At 39.9% G+C, this 21,554-nt stretch overlaps 1 long non-coding RNA gene across 2 annotated transcripts; it reads left to right on the top strand.

Moving 5' to 3' along the window:
• The first annotated feature begins 1,619 nt into the window (after positions 1–1,619).
• Positions 1,620–21,065, top strand: LOC139550417 (uncharacterized). 2 transcript variants are annotated; one of them, XR_011670030.1, is made up of 4 exons: positions 1,620–1,844; positions 17,394–17,458; positions 20,330–20,447; positions 20,534–21,065. It is a non-coding gene; the product is annotated as an uncharacterized lncRNA (long non-coding RNA). The 2 variants fall into 2 exon arrangements; XR_011670031.1 differs by lacking the exon at positions 1,620–1,844 and adding an exon at positions 17,063–17,224.
• Positions 21,066–21,554: the final 489 nt, after the last annotated feature.

Here is a 21,554-nt window from a genome sequence, read left to right as displayed (position 1 = left end):
ATCCCAGAAATGTTCCATATGCACAAAAAGCTTATTTCTCTCCAATTTTGTGCACAAATTTGTTTACATCCCTGTTGCTGAGAATTTCTCGATTACCAAGATAAACCTGAAAGGTGTGGCATATCAAGAAGTTGATTAAACAGCATTACACAGTTGCACCTTGTGCCGGGAACAATAAAAGTCCTTCTAAAATGTGCAGTTTTGTCACATAGCACATTGCCACAGGGAGCATGCAATTGAGGGAGCGTGCAATTGGCATGCGGAATGCAGGGATGTCCACCAGAGCTGTTGCCAGAGAATTCAATGTTAATTTCTCTACCATAAAACGCCTCTAATGCTGTTTTAGAGAATTCGGCAGTACGTTCAACTGTTCTCACAACCCAGACCACGTGTATGGCATCGTGTGGGCAAGTGGTTTGCTGATGTCAACGTTGTGAACAGAGTGCCCCATGGTGGCGGTGGGGTTATGGTATGGGAAGGCATAAGCTATGGACAACGAGCACAATTGCATTTTATCTATGGCAATCTTAATGCACAGAGATACCGTGACGAGATCCTGAGGCCCATTGTCGTGCCATTCATCTGCCGCCATCACCTCATGTTTCAGAATGATAATGCACAGCCCCATGTCGCAAGGATCTGTACACAATTCCTGGAAAATTCCCAAATTCCAATTCCTGGAAAATGTCCCAGTTCTTCCATGGACTGCATACTCACCAGACATGTCACAGATTAAGCATGTTTGGGATGCTCTGGATCGACGTGTATGACAGAGTTTTCCATTTCCCGCCAATATCCAGCAACTTCACACAGCCATTGAAGAGGAGTGGGACAACATTCAACAGGCCACAATCTACAGCCTGATTAACTCTATGTGAAGGAGATGTGTTGCGCTGCATGAGGCAAATGGCAGTCACACCAGATACTGACTGGTTTTCTGATCCAGACCCCTACCTTTATTTTAAAGTATCTGTGCATATCTGTATTCCCAGTCATGTGAAATCCAAAGATTAGGGCCTAATAAATATATTTCAATTCACTGATTTCCTTATATGATCTGTAACTCAGTAAAATCTTTGAAGTTGTTGCATGTTGCATTTATATTTTTATTCAGTATAGTTGGATCTGTTTTCACAGAAGTATGATTGGTAGTAGAGAGATTCAAATAATTAATGGCTTAGATAAGATTGCTTTTGCTGGAGTCAGGGTGATATTATGGAGATACAAAATTGACAAACTGTGACACTGGATTGACATAAAATGGCGAAAAGTTTAGATGATTATGAAGATTATGCATAGGTTATAGAGGAACACAGCCCACTAACACTTGTATGACCTTTTCAACAGAAATATGGAGAAGTAAGACTTACAAAGCAATTCTTTCCAACTGTGACCCTGGATTGACATCAAAAGGTGAAATGTTCAGATGATCATGAATATGATGCACTGTCATAAATGTCTTGCACAAGAAGAATACTGCAGAAAAAGGCAGATCCAATACCAGCTAAATTTGTGTGTATCATGCGGCCAACACCCTTATTTGCCATGATAAACAGTAGATAACCAGTGTAGTCAAGGCACGTAGCCTCTAAACAGCTACAAGAGTAATACCCTACAGCTAACCCAGTGCTGCTCAGTGACGGAAATATTAACAAGTCCACTATTATCACCGTTACAGGTATAAACAACAAAAAAGTTCATTTCAGTTTACTACAGTACGTGTTCTCTCACTCTACTAACAACTCAGTGTAAACACCAGATCAAATCAGTTTGGAAACTGAATGAAGAAATGTTGGTCACTTATACTGTGGAGTAGCCTATGGCTAGTTGAGCCACTGCCATGGGTAAGCCTTGCTCACAACACTTATTGTAGTGTTGTGGTATTGTGGACTTGATATTGTAAATGTTTACTAATAGATTAATAATGAATTCATTTCTAGTATGATGTATTGTTTTGTTTAGGATGTAGGCCAGTGGTGTCAAACCAATTCCATGGAGGGCTTTGTGTCTGCTGGTTTTTGTTTTTTCCTTTCAATTAAAGACATCCAGGTGAGGGGAGTTCCTTACTAATTAGTGACCTTAATTCATCGATCATGTACAAGGGAGAAGCGAAAACCCGTAGAGACTCGGCCCTCCGTGGAACGAGTTTGACACGTGATGTAGGCTGTTGTGTTTTGCTGTGATGTAATTGTTTTAACCCTGTTTGGACCCCAGGAAGATTCGGGATCCTATACTAAATACTGGGGAGTCTATACTAAATATTAATAAGGGGAACAAAACAATGCTATCTAGTCTATTCCAACAGCACTATCTGTCTATGCTGTGAAAAAAACCTGAAGCAATACATTTTCAAACTCAGATGTCTACTTAAAGAATCCTGAAGGAGACAGGGGAGGCAAATTAAGGAGGCTGCTGAGGGGAGAACAGCTCATAATAATGTCAGGAACGGCGGAAATGGAACAGCATCATGATGTATTTGATACCATTCCACCTACACCACTCTAGCCATTATCACCAGCCTGTGTTTGTAAGCATCCACACTAGAGGAAATTGTATCGTCCTACAGCCTACACCTGTCAATCAACTGATCAAAGCATCCTACTGCTCGCTGTAGGCCTATTAATAAGGTGGTAACACAGACCATTCAAATCAAAATACATCAAATTTTATTGGTCGCATACACATATTTAGCAGATGTTATTGCGGGTGAAACAAAATGTTTGTGTTTCTAGCTCCAACAGTGCAGTACTGTGTAACAATACACAACAACACACACAAATTTACTAAGTCAAAGAATGGAATTAAGAATTATAGAAATATTAGGACGAGCAATGTCAGAGTCTGGAGTATAAATAAATAAATAAATATATACACAGTTGAAGTCGGAAGTTTACATGCACCTTAGCCAAATACAGTTAAACTCAGTTTTTCACAATTCCTGACATTTAATCATAGTAAAAATTCCCTGTCTTAGGTCAGTTAGGATCACCACTTTATTTTAAGAATGTGAAAAGGTCAGAATAATAGTAGAGAGAATGATTTATTTCAGCTTTTATTTCTTTCATCACATTCCCAGTGGGTCAGAAGTTTACATACACTCAATTAGTATATGGTAGCATTGCCTTTAAATTGTTTAACTTGGGTCATACGTTTCAGGTAGCCTTCCACAAGCCTCCCACAATAAGTTGGGGGAATTTTGGCCCATTCCTCCTGACAGAGCTGGTGTAACTGAGTCAGGTTTGTAGGCCTCCTTGCTCGCAAACACTTTTTCAGTTCTGCCCACAAATGTTCTACAGGATTGAGGTCAGGGCTTTGTGATGGCCACTCCAATACCTTGACTATGTTGTCCTTAAGCCATTATGCCACAACTTTGGAAGTATGCTTGGGGCCATACTCCATTTGGAAGACCAATTTCTGACCAAGCTTTAACTTCCTGACTGATGTCTTGAGATGTTGCTTCAATATATCCACATAATTTTCCTGCCTCATGATGCCATCTATTTTGTGAAGTGCACCAGTCCCTCCTGCAGCAAAGCACCCCCACAACATGATGCTGCCACCCCCGTGATTCACGGTTGGGATGGTGTTCTTCGGCTTGCAAGCATCCCCCTTTTTCCTCCAAACATAACAATGGTCATTATGGCCAAACAGTTCTATTTGTGTTTTATCAGACCAGAGGACATTTCTTCAGAAAGTACGATCTTTGTCCCCATGTGCAGTTGCAAACCGTAGTCTGGCTTTTTTATGGAGGTTTTGGAGCAGTGGCTTCTTCCTTGCTGAGTGGCCTTTCAGGTTATGTCGATATAGGACTCGTTTTACTGTGGATATAGATACTTTTGTACCTGTTTCCCCCAGCATCTTCACAAGGTCCTTTTCTGTTGTTCTGGGATTGATTTGCACTTTTCGCACCAAAATAAGTTCATCTCTAGGATACAGAACATGTCTCCTTCCTGAGCGGTATGACGGCTGCGTGGTCCCATGGTGTTTATACTTGCATACTATTGTTTGTACAGATGAACGTGGTACCTTCAAACGTTTGGAAATTGCTCCCAAGGATTAACCAGACTTGTGGAGGTCTACAATTTTCTTTTCTGAGGTCTTGGCTGATTTCTTTTGATTTTCCCATGATGTCAAGCAAAGAGGCACTGAGTTTGAAGGTAGGCCTTGAAATACATCCACAGGTACACCTCCAATTGCCTGAAATTATGTCAATTAGCCTATCAGAAGCTTCTAAAGCCATGACATAATTTTCTGGAATTTTCCAAGCTGTTTAAAGGCAAAGTCAACTTAGTGTATGTAAACGTCTGACCCACTGGAATTGTGACACAGTGTAAGTGATAAGTGACATAATCTGTCTGTAAACAATTGTTGGAAAAATTACTTGTGTCATGCACAAAGTAGATGTCCTAACTGACTTGCCAAAACTATAGTTTGTTAACAATATCTTTGTGGAGTGGTTGAAAAACTAGTTTTAATGACTTTAACCTAAGTGTATGTAAACTTCCGACTTCAACTATATATGTATATATATGTGTGTATGTATGTATGTGTGTGTGTGTGTGATGGGATGTAGACAATATGGACAGTGTATGGATAGAATAAGTAGTATATCTGTCACGTTCTGACCATAGTTCTTGTGTGTTTTGCTTGTTTTAGTGTTGGTCAGGACGTGAGCTGGGTGGGCATTCTATGTTGTGTGTCTAGTTTGTCTGTTTCTATGTTTGGCCTAATATGGTTCTCAATCAGAGGCAGGTGTTTTGTGTTGTCTCTGATTGGGAATCATATATAGGTGGCTTGTTTTGTGTTGGGGTTTGTGGGTGGTTGTTTCCTGTCTTTGTGTTTTCTCTGCACCAGATAGGGCTGTATCGGTTTGCCACATTTTGTATTTGTAAGTGTTCACTGTTTATCGTTTAATTAAACATGTTGAGCACTGGCTACGCTGCGTGTTGGTCCGATCCCTGCTACACCTCCTCTTCTCGTGAAGAGGAGGAAGGCTGCCGTTACAATATCTGAAGAATAGTCTATGTACAGCAATAGATAAATAGGTTAGGCCTTGACTAGAACACAGTATATACATATGAAGTGGGTAAAACAGTATGTAAACTTTATTAAAGTGACCAGTGTTCCATGACTATGAACATAAGGCAGTAGCCTCTAAAGTGCATGGTAGTAACCGGATGGTAGCCGGCTAGTGACAGTGACTAAATGTTTTTTACTACTCTTCCTGAGGTCTTCTTGACATAATACAGAACATGAATAGACAATAACAACGTATTAAGGACAGAACTACATGTAATTAAAGTGTGTCAGTGTGTGTGTGTAAGTTGACTATGCAAACGACTTGGAATTGAACACATTAATGCTTCTTCTATAAACAAAAAGTGATGTAGTCAGTCACTCTACTTTTAGCCAAGAGAGTCTTGCATGCATAGAATTGAAATTAGCCTTCTGATTACAGTAAAGAGCAAGACAACCGCTTAAAACCTCTACCGCTTCTCGGGACAGGAACAGGGATATCATATAATATAATTTCACGAAATCACAAGTCCAATACAGCAAATGAAAGATAAACATCTTGTGAATCCAGCCATCATTTCTGATTTTTAAAATGTTTTACAGCGAAAACACAATATGTATTTATATTAGCTAACCACAATAGCCAAACACACAACGGCATGTTTTCACCATGTTTCCACCGCATAGGTAGCTTTCACAAAACCCACAAATAGAGATAAAATTAATCACTAACCTTGAACAACTTCATCAGATGACAGTCTTATAACATCATGTTATACAATAAATTTATGTTTTGTTCGAAAATGTGCATATGTATAGCTACAAATCCTGGTTTTACATTGCAGCCACCATCACAAATAGCACCAAAGCAGCCAGAATAATTACAGAGAGCAACGTGAAATACATAAATACTCATCATAAAACATATGAAAAATACATGGTGTATAGCAAATGAAAGATAAACATCTTGTGAATCCAGACAATATTTCCGATTTTTTAAGTGTTTTACAGCGAAAACACAATATAGAATTATATTAGCTTACCACAATAGCCAAACACAAAAAAACATTTATTCACCGCCAACATAGCTTTCGCAAAAACCAGCAATAGATATAAAATTAATCACTAACCTTTGGACAACTTCATCAGATGACAGTCTTATATTATAACATCATGTTTCCAATACATTTATGTTTTGTTCGAAAATGTGCATATTTAGAGCTGCAAATCGTGGTTATACATTGTGAATACGTAGCAACAATTCACCAGAATGTCCGGAGATATTTTAGACACTCACCTAATCTAACCAAATAACTCATCATAAACTTTACATAAAAATACTTGTTGTATGGCAAATGAAAGATACACTGGTTCTTAATGCAACCGCTGTGTTAGATTTTTTAAAATAACTTTACCACAACATACAGCATGCATTATTGTGAGACAGCGCTCACCTATTCTCCACCGTGTTGGAGTCAACATATTACACAGAAATACGAAATAACATCATAAATGTTGTCTTACTTTTGCTGATCTTCCATCAGAATGTTGTGCAAGGAGTCCTAGGTCCAGAATAAATCGTTGTTTGGTTTTAGAATGTCCATTTCTTCTGTCGAATTAGCAACTTTGGCTAGCATTGTGGAGTGCACGTGTCCTTCATCTCTTGGCGCATGGAACGAAAAATTCCAAAATTCCCAATAAACTTTGAATAAACTGGTCAAACTCGGTTGAAAATCCATCTTTATGATGTTATTATCATATGTATCAAATAAAATGAGAGCCGGAGCAATTCGTAGTGTATACCGAACGCTTTTCAGAAGACAATGTGAGGTTCCCCAGCGCGCCGTCGAAAACTGACAAAAGACCGGACCTGCCACTCCAAAAGCTCTTATTCGGCCTCACATCAAGCTAGACACCCCATTCAACCTTCTACTGCCTGTTGACATCTAGTGGAAGGCGTATGAAGTGCATACAGATCGATAAATAAAAGCCAGTTGAATAGGCAGGCCCTGACATAGAGCCTCGTTTTCAGATTCTTCACTTCCTGTATGGAAGTTTGCTGCCAAATGAGTTCTGTTTTACTCACAGATATAATTCAAACAGTTTTAGAAACTTCAGAGTGTTTTCTATCCAATAGTAATAATAATATGCATATTGTATGATCTAGAACAGAGTACGAGGCCGTTTAATTTGGGCACGATTTTTTCCAAAGTGAAAACAGCGCCCCCCTATTCACAAGAAGTTTTAAACGTCCTGTTTTGAATGCTTCATGCCGAATTAACTGAACAAAGACTGCCGTGAGCCGTAAAATAGTAACACAAGAGGAATAAAATACAGAAGAACGGAGCCCAAATGTCCTTTATATATTCTTTATATATACACTTTTGTTCTGCATGTACTATTTGTATTGATTTGTTGTTAATTTAAAAATGGGCGAGGGAGGAGAAAATTAATTTTAAATGGACCGCCCTTGCCCGGAAATTCGTCACTCGCTCGTCCCGCGACGATTGTTTTTTCAGCCACCGGTATATGCACTACAGTCAATTATGATTGCATGTCTACTTATATTAACTATATAATGATTAATATATGTATGATATCTAGCAAATTAATTAGGTAGTTAACGTTAGCCTGCCTAACTACTTCTGAAGAAGGAAACATTTTTATTTCTACAATTTCCAAACGCTAACCAAACAAAAACATCATTACTTTTACGAGACGTGTTTGTGCATTAGTAGCACAATTTCTAACTTATTTACTTTCGTTTGACTCCATATTGACATTGAGGTTTTAAGTTTTGGCAGACTTTTCTTAGCGGATGTACAATCATCGCGAATTGAATTATGGGGCCTTTCAGGCCCAGAGTACACTTTTTTTTAAATATAAAGTGAAAAAAGTTAGCTTTTGAATTAGACCATTTGCATTTGTGAATATGAAATGTACCTAGTATTATTAGCAGATTAATTAAATATACTACATCTTTATCTATGTCAGAATTTCTGAAATAAATCATATCAAAACCATTAAATAGTACAACCGTCCTATTATTTTTTTGTAACAAAATTCTGTATGTCAATCCAAGAAATTCTACTATAAATACAGGCAAAAAACAAATGCAAAATGGTCTCCTTCGCCATTCCATAGAAATCACATTTATAGTCAATATTCAGCTTGAATCTTTCCAAAACATGTTTCACAGGATAAATTCTTTGTAACATTTTAAATGAAACTTCCTTTACCTTGTTACTGATACAATATTTGTTAGCAATTTTCCATGCATTCCCCCATTGTATATCACCATAGATATTTGACCAAAATAATCTTGCGGAGGGAATTGTAGCATCACAAACAATATTCCTAATCTGTTTATTACTACATTTAATCGTTGATGTTACTATTGCCAATTCATATATTTTCATGTAAATCTATGTTACTTACATCAACCACAGAGGAATTTAAAAGAGATACAACCTCCCTTGGAATCGCATCAAAAACAATTGCATATTCTTTTGGGGTTATTGGAATTTTAAATTTATCAAGAAATTCCCCATATGAGAGTAGATATCCATCCTCATTCAGTAACTGACCAACCAAAATAATTTTATTCTCAAACCAGTTATGAAAAAAAAGAGACTTATTTTTAAATCGTGTATCTTTGTTGTTCCATATAAAGTATCTGTGAGGGGAAAAATTGTATTTATACGCTAACATCCAACATAAAATTGCCTGCCAATTTTACTGTATTTTATCAACATCAAAATGACATCGAAGCAAAAATTCTAAACCACCAACAGAGTCAAATAAATACTTAGGGAAGACATTCCAAATACTGTTCTGGTTCTTAATATACTTCAGAATCCAATTTATTTTCAAAGTATTATTTAGAGTATTGAAATCTAAAACCTCAAGACCTCCTTGTTATTGGGTATTAGTGAGAATATCTTTCCGTAGATAGTGAGGCTTGTTCCTCCAAATAAAATTATAAAGAATCTTATCTAAGTACTTTACAATTTTAGGGGATAATTCAAGTGATAACAAGACATAAACCAATTTGGATAACCCTTCAGCTTTGGACAATAAAACCTGACCGTATAACGAAAAATCTCTCAGCAACCAGAGGTTCGATTTCTTTGTTTTCTCAATAATAGGGTTAAAGTTTAATTCACTCCTTTGTTTTTCATCCTCGCATATAACAATTCCAAGATAAGTAACCTTATCTTTAATTGGGATACCATATACTTCCTGTAAAACACAATCCTTGAGTGGAAATAAGACTGACTTATTGATATTAATTTTCAAACCCGAGCATGAACTTGGGAAAAATCTTCAATACAGGAAACTGCTTTTGAAACCTAATTTCTGTCTCTCAAAAATATGGTGGTATCAGCCATTTGACATAGTTTAAATTCATTGCCAAGTGCTGAAACACCTTGAAAATTCCCTTTCTTGATATGAAGAGCCATAATTTGAGTAACCAATGAAAATAAAAATTGACTAATTGGGCAGCCCTGCCTAATGCCACGGCCAATACCAAATCTTTCGGGATGTCCCGTGAGCTAATTTTACAGAGCTAGTACAACCACTATATAAAGTTTGGACTGCTTTAAAAAAAAAGTCACCAAATCCCAAAGAAACATATTGCTTTGAACATAAACTCATTTTCTACAGTGTCAAAATGTAACACTCGTCAGAAGGATGAGACCAAGGTGCACCGTGGTACGTGTTCATGCTTCTTTATTAGATCCGAACACCAAACGTCACGTTCTGAAGGCTACACAGAGCTAACAAAAAACAACATCCCACAACTTAAGGTGGCAAAACAGGCTGCCTAAGTATGATTCCCAATCAGAGACAACGATAGACAGCTGTCCCTGATTGAGAACCATACCCGGCCAAAACATAGAAACACAAAACCTAGAAATATAGAACATAGAATGCCCACCCAAATCACACCCTGACCAAACCAAATAGAGACATAAAAAGGCTCTCTAAGGTCAGGGCGTGACACAAAAGCTTTATAAAAAACAAACATAAGAAAACTATCATCAAGGATGAGGTCATTATAGTCAATCATATCTAAGATCAACCTGATATTATTACTAACGTGTCGACCATGCATAAAACAAGATTGTTCTTCATCATATTTACCTTCATATTTACCAACCTCTTAGCAAATACAAGAGCAAATCATTTCCCATCATTATTCAACAGGCTAATGAGTCTCCAGTTGTCAATATAAAGACTATCCTTATTAGGTTTGGGAATCAAAGTAATTACACCTTGCTTTAAGGAAGCCGGTAACTCCCCTTTTTCTATTGATTCTTGGAACATAGCAAGAATGAAAGGAATCAATTTATCATTGAATGCTTTAGAAAAATTGCTTATTAAACCATCATTTCCAGGGGACCTATTGTCCTTAAGGCTTTTAATACAGTCTTTTATCTCAATTTCAGATAACTCATCATCACAAAAATCCCTGAAATCATTATCTATCTTCTTAACAATGTTTGCTACATTGTCTAAGAAAAGATCCATATTGGAAGTTGACTGGACTGGTGTATACAGATTCTGATAAAACTGGACAACATGCTGAGAGACTTCTTTTGGATTTTCATTGGGAGTATTATTAATCATTCATTTACATATGGAAGTCTTTTCACCTGCCCTTTTTTCTAAATTAAAGAAATATTTTGTCTTTTTCTCTCACTCTTCCATCCATTTTCGTCTTGATCTTACAAACGCTCCCCGGGCCTTTTCCTCGTAGATACAGTCTAACTGTATTTGCAATGATGATAGCTCCAGTAATTCCTGATTAGTTAGTTCAGTTTTTTTAGTATGATCCATTATTCCCTTTATGATGTCATATTCTCTCTCTCTCTTGGCACGAGCAATTTCTTTCCCCATTGAAATAGCCAAAAGCCTTATATCAAATTCCATTAGCTCCCAGTAACTTCCAAACATATCCATAACACAGGCACAATTCCAGTATTTATCAATAATTCCTGCTACTTCCTTCTTAAATACTTCATTTTACAGTAACATTTATTAACTTTTTTTGTTGACAAAACATGCATATTTATCTTTATTGTGATCCCTTTGTGGTCAATCGAGACTGTATCAACCTTGTCAGCCATTTCTTCAGATATCAGCCAGAAATCAATACGGGATTGTATAGATAAATCTTTGGTACTCCATGTAAACATAATATCTAGGTTCTTATGTTTCCAAATACCTAGAACACCTAACCTTAGACATATGTTCCTTATCTCACAAACATAATTGCTATCCTTAGGAGGCCATCTATCTAGATTATCATGTAATACTGTATTAAAATCTCCACCCCAAATTACTTTGGCCAATGGAAATTTAGACAATTTTACTTATTTTCCTCTCAATGTCTCTAAATAAAATACAGTTACTTGACTTGTTATTGGAAGCATACGTATTTTCAACAATGAATTGAATGTGGTTGACATCTACCAATAGTATAATCCATCTCCCTGTATTATCTGCTTCATGACTCAATATATTACCCTTAAAGTTGCCTTTTAAAATAGCGACACCTGCTGACCGATTAGTACCAAATGAAAACCAAATAGCATTCCCCCATCCGACACTTCCAAAATGCAGTATCTGTGGGACAGGCATGACTTTATTGAATGAAATAAAAGTCGGCACTCTTACCCTTACAATACAAAAAAATATTTCCTTTTCAAAATATTACGGAGTCCCCTGGTATTAATAGAAAAAACAAAATGGACATTTACTATCACAGTGACTATATGAAGAACATTAAACTTGTTTTCACATGAATCGGGTTCTCACAAAAAGAAAAGTTCTTACTAGTTGCAAATAAAAACAGTCCTATGCACCACGCAAGTGGTTGACCTAAATTATATATATATATTTTTTTATACGATTGCAAATAACATTGTACCATATATTGGTAAAACGAATAGCCATCAAGATAACATTGTCAGTGCGAATTTCCCTGCCATAAAACAAAAATATATATATATAAAAAGCTTGGCTCACACAAACAATGCTCTTTCCTCAAAAAATATAAAGTTTTATCAGATGCAAATAAAACTCAGTCCTGTACAACTCACTTGATAAATCCAGCAGTCAACAAGCTAGGCATCAGCGTGAATTTCCCTTCCATTAGCAAAAGCCTTGGCTCCCGCAAAGTATGCACTTTTCCCTTCCTTCTTCTGTCAATCATCCGCCACAGACGATTCCGAGCTTCTTTTGTCCTTCACTCTTGCTTTGATGTTCTCGGCAGATTTTTCTGCTATTGCATAAATTCGAAGATTCCACCTCCGACCATACCGGTCATTCTTGTTTACCTTTGACTCCATTTCAGGGAGTTTCTTCTCCTGCTTTGCAACCCGAATTTTCAATGTTGCGTTCTGCTGCTTCAGTTTTTACTTCATCAGCATTGAAATCAATCGCTTTCTTCAGGTTAACGATACTGACAGTGTTCGCATGGTCAAATAATAATAATCACAGTAGTTATCGAGGGTGTAGAAAGTCAGCACCTCAGGAGTAAATGTCAGTTGGCTTTTCATAGCCGATCATTAAGAGTATCTCTACCGCTCCTGCGGTCTCTAGAGAGTTCAAAACAGCAGGTCTGGGACAGGTAGCACGTCCGGTGGACAGGTCAGGGTTCCATAGCCGAAGGCAGAACAGTTGAAACTGGAACAGCAGCAAGGCCAGGTGGACTGGGGACAGCAAGGAGTCATCATGCCCGGTAGTCCTGACGCATGGTCCTAGGGCTCAGGTCCTCCGAGAGAGAGAAAGAAAGAGAGAAGGAGAGAATTAGAGAGAGCATACTTAAATTCACACAGGACACCGGATAAGACAGGAGAAGTACTCCAGATATAATCAACTGACCCTAGCCCCCCGACACATAAACTACTGCAGGATAAATACTGGAGGCTGAGACAGGAGGGGTCAGGAGAAACTGTGGCCCCATCCGATGATACCCCCGGACAGGGCCAAAGAGGAAGGATATAACCCCACCCACTTTGCCAAAGCACAGCCCCCGCACCACTAGAGGGATACCTTCAACCACCAACTTACAATCCTGAGACAAGGCAGAGTATAGCCCACAAAGACTCCACCACAGCACAAACCAAGGGGGGTCGCCAACCCAGACAGGAAGATCACGTCAGTAACTCAACCCACTCAAGTGACGCACCCCTCCTAGGGACGGCATGAAAGAGCACCAGTAAGCCAGTGACTCAGCCCCTGTAATAGGGTTAGAGGCAGAGAATCCCAGTGGAGAGAGGGGAACCGGCCAGGCAGAGACAGCAAGGGCGGTTCGTTGCTCCAGAGCCTTACCGTTCACCTTCACACTCCTGGGCCAGACTACACTCAATCATATGGCCTACTGAAGAGATAAGTCTTCAGTAAAGACTTAAAGGTTGAGACCGAGTCTGCGTCTCTCACATGGGTAGGCAGACTATTCCATCTAAGCTGTTTGCTTAGAAATTCTAGGGACAATTAGGAGGCCTGCGTCTTGTGACCGTAGCGTACGTGTAGGTATGTACGGCGGGACCAACTCGGAAAGATAGGTAGGAGCAAGCCCATGTAACGCTTTATAGGTTAACAGTAAAACCTTGAAATCAGCCCTTGCCTTAACAGGAAGCCAGTGTAGGGAAGCTAGCACTGGAGTAATATGATCAAATTTCTTGGTTCTTGTCAGGATTCTAGCAGCCGTATTTAGCACTAACTGAAGTTTATTTAGTGCGTTATCCGGGTAGCCGGAAAGTAGAGCATTGCAGTAGTCTAACCTAGAAGTAACAAAAGCATGGATTAATTTTTCTGCATCATTTTTGGACAGAACATTTCTGATTTTTGCAATGTTACGTAGATGGAAAAAAGCTGTCCTTGAAACAGTCTTGATATGTTCGTCAAAAGAGAGATCAGGGTCCAGGGTAACGCCGAGGTCCTTCACAGTTTTATTTGAGACGACTTTACAACCTTCAAGATTAATTGTCAGATTTAACAGAAGATCTCTTTGTTTCTTGGGACCTAGAACAAGCATCTCTGTTTTGTCCGAGTTTAAAAGTAGAACGTTTTCAGCCATCCACTTCCTTATGTCTGAAACACAGGCTTCTAGCGAGGGCAATTTTGGGGCTTCACCATGTTTCATTGAAATGTACAGCTGTGTGTCATCCGCATAGCAGTGAAAGTTAACATTATGTTTTCGAATGACATCCCCAAGAGGTAAAATATATAGTGAAAACAATAGTGGTCCTAAAACGGAACCTTGAGGAACACCGAAATGTACAGTTGATTTGTCAGAGGACAAACCATTCACAGAGACAAACTGATATCTTTCCGACAGATAATATCTAAACCAGGCCAGAACTTGTCCGTGTAGACCAATTTGGGTTTCCAGTCTCTCCAAAAGAATGTGGTGATCGATGGTATCAAAGGCAGCACTAAGGTCTAGTAGCACGAGGACAGATGCAGAGCCTCGGTCTGACGCCATTAAAAGGTAATTTACCACCTTCACAAGTGCAGTCTCAGTGCTATGATGGGGTCTAAAACCAGACTGAAGCATTTCGTATACATTGCTTGTCTTCAGGAAGGCAGTGAGTTGCTGCGCAACAGGTTTTTCTAACATTTTTGAGAGGAATGGAAGATTCGATATAGGCCGATAGTTTTTTATATTTTCTGGGTCAAGGTTTGGCTTTTTCAAGAGAGGCTTTATTACTGCCCCTTTTAGTGAGTTTGGTACACATCCGGTGGATAGAGAGACGTTTATTATGTTCAACATAGGAGGGCCAAGCACATGAAGCAGCTCTTTCAGTAGTTTAGTTGGAATAGGATCCAGTATGCAGCTTGAAGGTTTAGAGGCCATGATTATTTTCATCATTGTGTCAAGAGATATAGTACACTTAAGTGTCTCTCTTGATCCTAGGTCCTGGCAGAGTTGTGAAGACTCAGGACAGCTAAGCATTGGAGGAATACGCAGATTTAAAGAGGAGTCCGTAATTTGCTTTCTAATGATCATGATCTTTTCCTCAAAGAAGTTCATGAATTTATTACTGCTGAAGTGAAAGCCATCCTCACTTGGGGAATGCTGCTTTTTAGTTAGCTTTGCAACAGTATCAAAAATAAATTTTGGATTGTTCTTATTTTCCTCAATTAAGTTGGAAAAGTAGGATGATCGAGCAGCAGTGAGGGCTCTTCGATACTGCACAGTACTGTCTTTCCAAGCTAGTCGTAAGACTTCCAGTTTGGTGTGGCGCCATTTCCGTTCCAATTTTCTAGAAGCTTGCTTCAGAGCTCGGGTATTTTCTGTATACCAGGGAGCTAGTTTCTTATGACAAATGTTTTTAGTTTTTAGGGGTGCAACTGCATCTAGGGTATTGCGCAAGGTTAAATTGAGTTCCTCAGTTAGGTGGTTAACTGATTTTTGTCCTCTGACGTCCTTGGGTAGGCAGAAGGAGTCTAGAAGGGCATCAAGGAATCTTTGTGTTGTCTGAGAATTTATAGCACAACTTTTGATGCTCCTTGGTTGCGGTCTGAGCAGATTATTTGTTGCGATTGCAAACGTAATAAAATGGTGGTCCGATAGTCCAGGATTATGAGGAAAAACATTAAGATCTACAACATTTATTCCATGGGACAAAACTAGGTCCAGAGTATGACTGTGGCAGTGAGTAGGTCCAGAGACATGTTGGACAAAACCCACTGAGTCGATGATGGCTCCAAAAGCCTTTTGGAGTGGGTCTGTGGACTTTTCCATATGAATATTAAAATCACCAAAAACCAGAATATTATCTGCTATGACTACAAGGAACTCAGTGAGGAACGCTGTATATGGAGGCCTGTAAACAGTAGCTATAAAAAGTGATTGAGTAGGCTGCATAGATTTCATGACTAGAAGCTCAAAAGACGAAAACGTCATTTTTTTTTTTGTAAATTAAAATTTGCTATCGAAAATGTTAGCAACACCTCCGCCTTTGCTGGATGCACGGGGGATATGGTCACTAGTGTAACCAGGAGGTGAGGCCTTATTTAACACAGTAAATTCATCAGGCTTAAGCCATGTTTCAGTCAGGCCAATCAGATCAAGATTATGATCAGTGATTAGTTCATTGACTATAACTGCCTTTGAAGTGAGGGATCTAACATTAAGTAGCCCTATTTTGAGATGTGAGGTATCACGATCTCTTTCAATAATGGCAGAAATGGAGGAGGTCTTTATCCTAGTGTGATTGCTAAGGCGAACACCGCCATGTTTAGTTTTGCCCAACCTAGGTCGAGGCACAAACACAGTCTCAATGGGGATAGCTGAGCTGACTACACTGACTATGCTAGTGGCAGACTCCACTAAGCTGGCAGGCTGGCTAACAGCCTGCTGCCTGGCCTGCACCTTATTTCATTGTGGAGCTAGAGGGGTTAGAGCCCTGTCTATGTTGGTAGATAAGATGAGAGCACCCCTCCAGCTAGGATGGAGTCCGTCACTCCTCAGCAGGTCAGGCTTGGTCCTGTTTGTGGGTGAGTCCCAGAAAGAGGGCCAATTATCTACAAATTCTATCTTTTGGGAGGGGCAGAAAATAGTTTTCAACCAGCGATTGAGTTGTGAGACTCTGCTGTAGAGCTCATCACTCCCCCTAACTGGGAGGGGGCCAGAGACAATTACTCGATGCCGACATCTTTCTAGCTGATTTACACGCTGAAGCTATGTTGCGCTTGGTGACCTCTGACTGTTTCATCCTAACATCGTTGGTGCCGACGTGGATAACAATATCTCTATACTCTCTACACTCGCCAGTTTTAGCTTTAGCCAGCACCATCTTCAGATTAGCCTTAACGTCGGTAGCCCTGCCCCCTGGTAAACAGTGTATGATCGCTGGGTGATTCGTTTTAAGTCTAATACTGCGGGTAATGGAGTCGCCAATGACTAGGGTTTTCAATTTGTCAGAGCTAATGGTGGGAAGCGTCATGCCGCCATCTTGACCCCTTGCTCAACTTTAAACAAGTTTACCAAACCCTCCATGCTTTTTTTTGGGCTATGATATTCGTATCCTATCCTCTTCAGTGTGACAGGCTAGCTGCAGACACAGCCATTGAGCTGAGGAGAAGGGGAGTGGCCTCTGTCAGTCTATGGCCTTGAGTAGTTCAGACAGAGTTGGTGTCTCAACTCATCATCATTGAGAAGGATTCTCCACCAGGTATTGATCCTAAGGTAGATGATAAACCATTTGACAGTATTGCTCTTCAATATGAGTTTGAAAGACTGATGCTGTTTTCTTCATGATTTTCTGAATTATATATTTTCATAGGCTTTACTAGTTCTTATTATTTCACTGTAGTGACTTTGTGATAAAGGCATTACCCCATTTCTCTCAATTCAGAGACATCTTTGCCAATGAAGACACCACAGAGCTGAGTGGGAAGTGCATTGTGGAGCTGGCGAAAGGTACATTACATTTACATTATACTACAGCATGTACATGGTCATGCACCGTTATACACTCAGTGGCCAGTTTATTAGGTACACCACCCCGTTCACAAAAATGGTTAGCTCCTACAGACAGTGAGTCACGTGGTCATGGCTTGCTATATAAAGAAGGCACACAAGCATCAAGGCATTCAGTTACTGTTCGATTAAACATTAGAATGGGCAAAACTAGTGACCTGAGCAACTTTGAGCGTGGTATGATCATCAGGTCAGGCGCGCTGGTCCCAGCATCTCAGAAACAGCTGGCCTCCTGGGCTTTTCACGCACAACAGTGTCTAGGGTTTACTGAGAATGGTGCGATAAACCAAAAACATCCTCGGTCCTCTGCCAGGACCTAGGATCAAGGGTGACACTCAAGTGTTTTAGTACTATATCTCTTGACACAATGATGAAAATAAACCTTCAAGCCTCTAAACCTTCAAGCTGCATACTGGACCCTATTCCAACTAAACTACTGAAAGAGCTGCTTCCTGTGCTTGGCCCTCCTATGTTGAACATAATAAACGGCTCTCTATCCACCGGATGTGTATCAAACTCACTAAAAGTGGCAGTAATAAAGCCTCTCTTGAAAAAGCCAAACCTTGACCCAGAGAATATAAAGAACTATCGGCCTATATCGAATCTCCCATTCCTCTCAAAAATTTGAGAAAAAGCTGTTGCGCAGCAACTCACTGCCTTCCTGAAAGCAATGTATACGAAATGCTTCAGTCTGGTTTTAGACCCCATCATAGCACTGAGACTGCACTTGTGAAGGTGGTAAATGACCTTTTAATGGCGTCAGATCGAGGCTCTGCATTGTTCTCGTGCTCCTAGACCTTAGTGTTGCTTTTGATAGCATCGATCATCACATTCTTTTGGAGAGATTGGAAACGCAAATTGGTCTACACGGACAAGTTCTGGCCTGGTTTAGATCTTATCTGTCGGAAAGATATCAGTTTGTCTCTGTGGATGGTTTGTCCTCAACTGTAAATTTCGGTGTTCCTCAAGGTTCCGTTTTAGGACCACTATTGTTTTCACTATATGTTTTACCTCTTGGTGATGTCATTCGGAAACATAATGTTAACTTTCACTGCTATGGGGATGACACACAGCTGTACATTTCGATGAAATATGGTGAAGCCCCAAAATTGCCTGTGTTTCAGACATAAGGAAGTGGATGGCTGAAAATGTTCTACTTTTAAACTCAGACAAAACAGAGATGCTTGTTCTAGGTCCCAAGAAACAAAGAGATCTTCTGTTGAATCTGACAATTAATCTTGATGGTTGTACAGTCGTCTCAAATAAAACTGTGAAGGACCTCGGCGTTACTATGGACCCTGATCTCTCTTTTGACAAACATATCAAGACTGTTTCAAGGACAACTTTTTTTGCATCTACGTAACATTGCAAAAATCAGAAACTTTCTGTCCAAAAATGATGCAGAAAAAGTAATCCATGCTTTTGTCACTTCTAGGTTAGACAAATACAATGCTCTACTTTCTGTCTGAGTGTAGTCCGGCCCAGGAGTGTGAAGGTGAATGGAAAGGCACTGGAGCACTGAACCACCCTTGCCTTCTCTGCCTGGCCGGTTCCCCTCTCTCCACTGGGATTCTCTGCCTCTAACCCTATTACAGGGGCTGAGTCACTGGCTTACTGGTGCTCTTCCATGCCGTCCCTAGGAGGGGTGCGTTACTTGAGTGGGTTGAGTCATTGACATGATCTTCCTGTCTGGGTTGGCGCCCCCCCTTGAGTTGTGCCGTGGCGGAGATCTTTGTGGGTTATACTCTGTATTGTCTCAGGATGGTAAGTTGGTGGTTGAAGATATCCCTCTAGTGGTGTGGGGGCTGTGCTTTGGCAAAGTGGGTGGGGTTATATCCTGCCTGTTTGGCCCTGTCCGGGGGTATCGTCAGATGGGGCCAGTGTCTCCCGACCACTCCTGTCTCAGCCTCCAGTATTTATGCTGCAGTGGTTTATGTGTTGGGGGGCTAGGGCCAGTCTGTTATATCTGGAGTATTTCTCCTGTGTGAATTTAAGTATGCTCTCTAACTCTCTCTTTCTCTCTCTCTCTCGGAGGACCTGAGCCCTAGGACCATGCCTCAGGACTACACCTGCATTGCTTGCTGTTTGGAGTTTTAGGCTGTGTTTCTGTACAGCACTTTGAGATATCAGCTGATGTAAGAAGGGCTTTATAAATAAATTTGATTTGAATCAGCGGTAGTTCTGCAGGTGAAAACGGCTAGTTGATGAGGTCGAATGAGAATGTTAAGAAACATGCAAGCTAACATGCAGGCCACAAACAGGCAAATAACAGCACAATACAACAGTATCTCGGGAATGCACAACTCGTCAGGCCTTGTCACGGATGGGCTTTTGCAGTAGACAACCACACCGGGTTCCCCTCCTATCAGCTAAAAACTAGAAGCGGCGGCTCCAGTGGGCACACGATCACCAACACTGGACAATTGAGGAGTGGAAAAATGTTGCCTGGTCCAACGAATCCCGTTTCTTGTAGCGTCATGCTGATAACAGTCAGGAATTGGCATTCCCTTGTGTCAACGGTACAGGCTGGTGGCGGGTGTGTAATGGTGTGGGGAATGTTTTCCTGGCACACATTAGGTCCCTTGATACCAATTGAGCAATGTTTCCATGCCCTGAAGAATTCAGGCTGTTCGGGAGGCAAAGGGCGTCTTGACTCGGTACTAGATGAGTGTACCTAATAAACTGTCCAGTGAGTGTATTTCTTCAGTTAATTATAACGCCTTATTTAACAACAAAACAGGCTAAATATCCTTTTGAAGATTTGTTTGTTTTACATCTGGGCTCTCACCTTAACTGTTTTTTGATTTGCAGATGTTTTTCAGAGTTGAAGTTCTGTTTTGCATTCCGTTTCTGATTTGAAGATAACCTGATGTTGCTGTCAGGAAACGTGTTGACCTGGTTAGGGGCTACGGGATACAAGATGTTGACGGTAGGGAGATAATCTATTTGCACGCTGAACTGAAATGTACATAGGCCTGTACACCAGTCTCTAACTTACTCTCTCTTTATTTTCAGGTGGGAGTGTGACAGACCACATCTCCTTCAAATTCCTCCTTACCCAGGTCCCATATCTTTCCTGGCTGTCCTAGATGGTACCCTCATTTTTCTGGGTTCCTCGGTTTGTTCTTACCCTCACCATGGACGCTTCTGAGACTCCTCAAACTCTTCTGTGACACATGGATTACTGCAGTGGCAGTAATGTACATTACACGGTATTCCTATACATAGAATACTAAATCATTATAATTCTGTGTTCATATTCCTATGGAGGATCTGCACCATTGTTCTTTATTGAGTACTATGAGTTTTACCAATTTATAAGCTTGCATGTGATTAACCTTGCCAAACTATTGCCTCAGATTTACAAAAGTTGGGAGATGCTACCACATGTCTAAACACAAAATGACTTGATTCAAATGAGCATTGTATGAAGAAACATGCCAGCTGTGATCTTTAGCTGCATCTAAAAACGCTAACCAAATGTGAATGTATTTTGTAATACTGATAGCAATAAAATTATCTACATTCCTATACCACTTAGCACTAATATGTTGTGTGTAGCAGGGTCATTGTTATTGCATGAGTTTACTTTAGGCTCGTGTTGTGCACTTATTTAAACAGTTATTTAAGTGTTTTATTAATAGCCTAATCAGAGAGGAATGTGAAGCCAGAGGTTTTACTCAACCCAAAATCTGTCCACGAAAATAAGCCCATGAGGTGAGGAATTTTTGTATGGATATCAATGAGTTTTGAATTTGGTCAACAAAAATGGAATTGCTAATTTGCTACATGAGGCTTATTTGATTAAATAGAAGTTCGTAAATTGTTAGGTTGTTATTACTGTACTGATGTGAGTGGACGCACATTGCATTTCGGCAATTTAGAAAAAAACTACTTTTATATCTGAGTTGTGGCTGTTGTCATGGAGATAAAGGAGTCATCGTGGATATAACCAGAGGTTTACCTTGCGAACGACATGTTACTCCAAAACATTCTTGAACAGACTTTGAGGTATGTTTGCGCCCGTTTGGTGGGT

Source organism: Salvelinus alpinus, chromosome 23 (genome assembly GCF_045679555.1).
Source record: "Salvelinus alpinus chromosome 23, SLU_Salpinus.1, whole genome shotgun sequence".
Lineage (NCBI taxonomy): Eukaryota > Metazoa > Chordata > Actinopteri > Salmoniformes > Salmonidae > Salvelinus > Salvelinus alpinus.
Note: the sequence above shows the minus strand (reverse complement) of the source record. Positions and strands in the feature narration are given on the sequence as shown.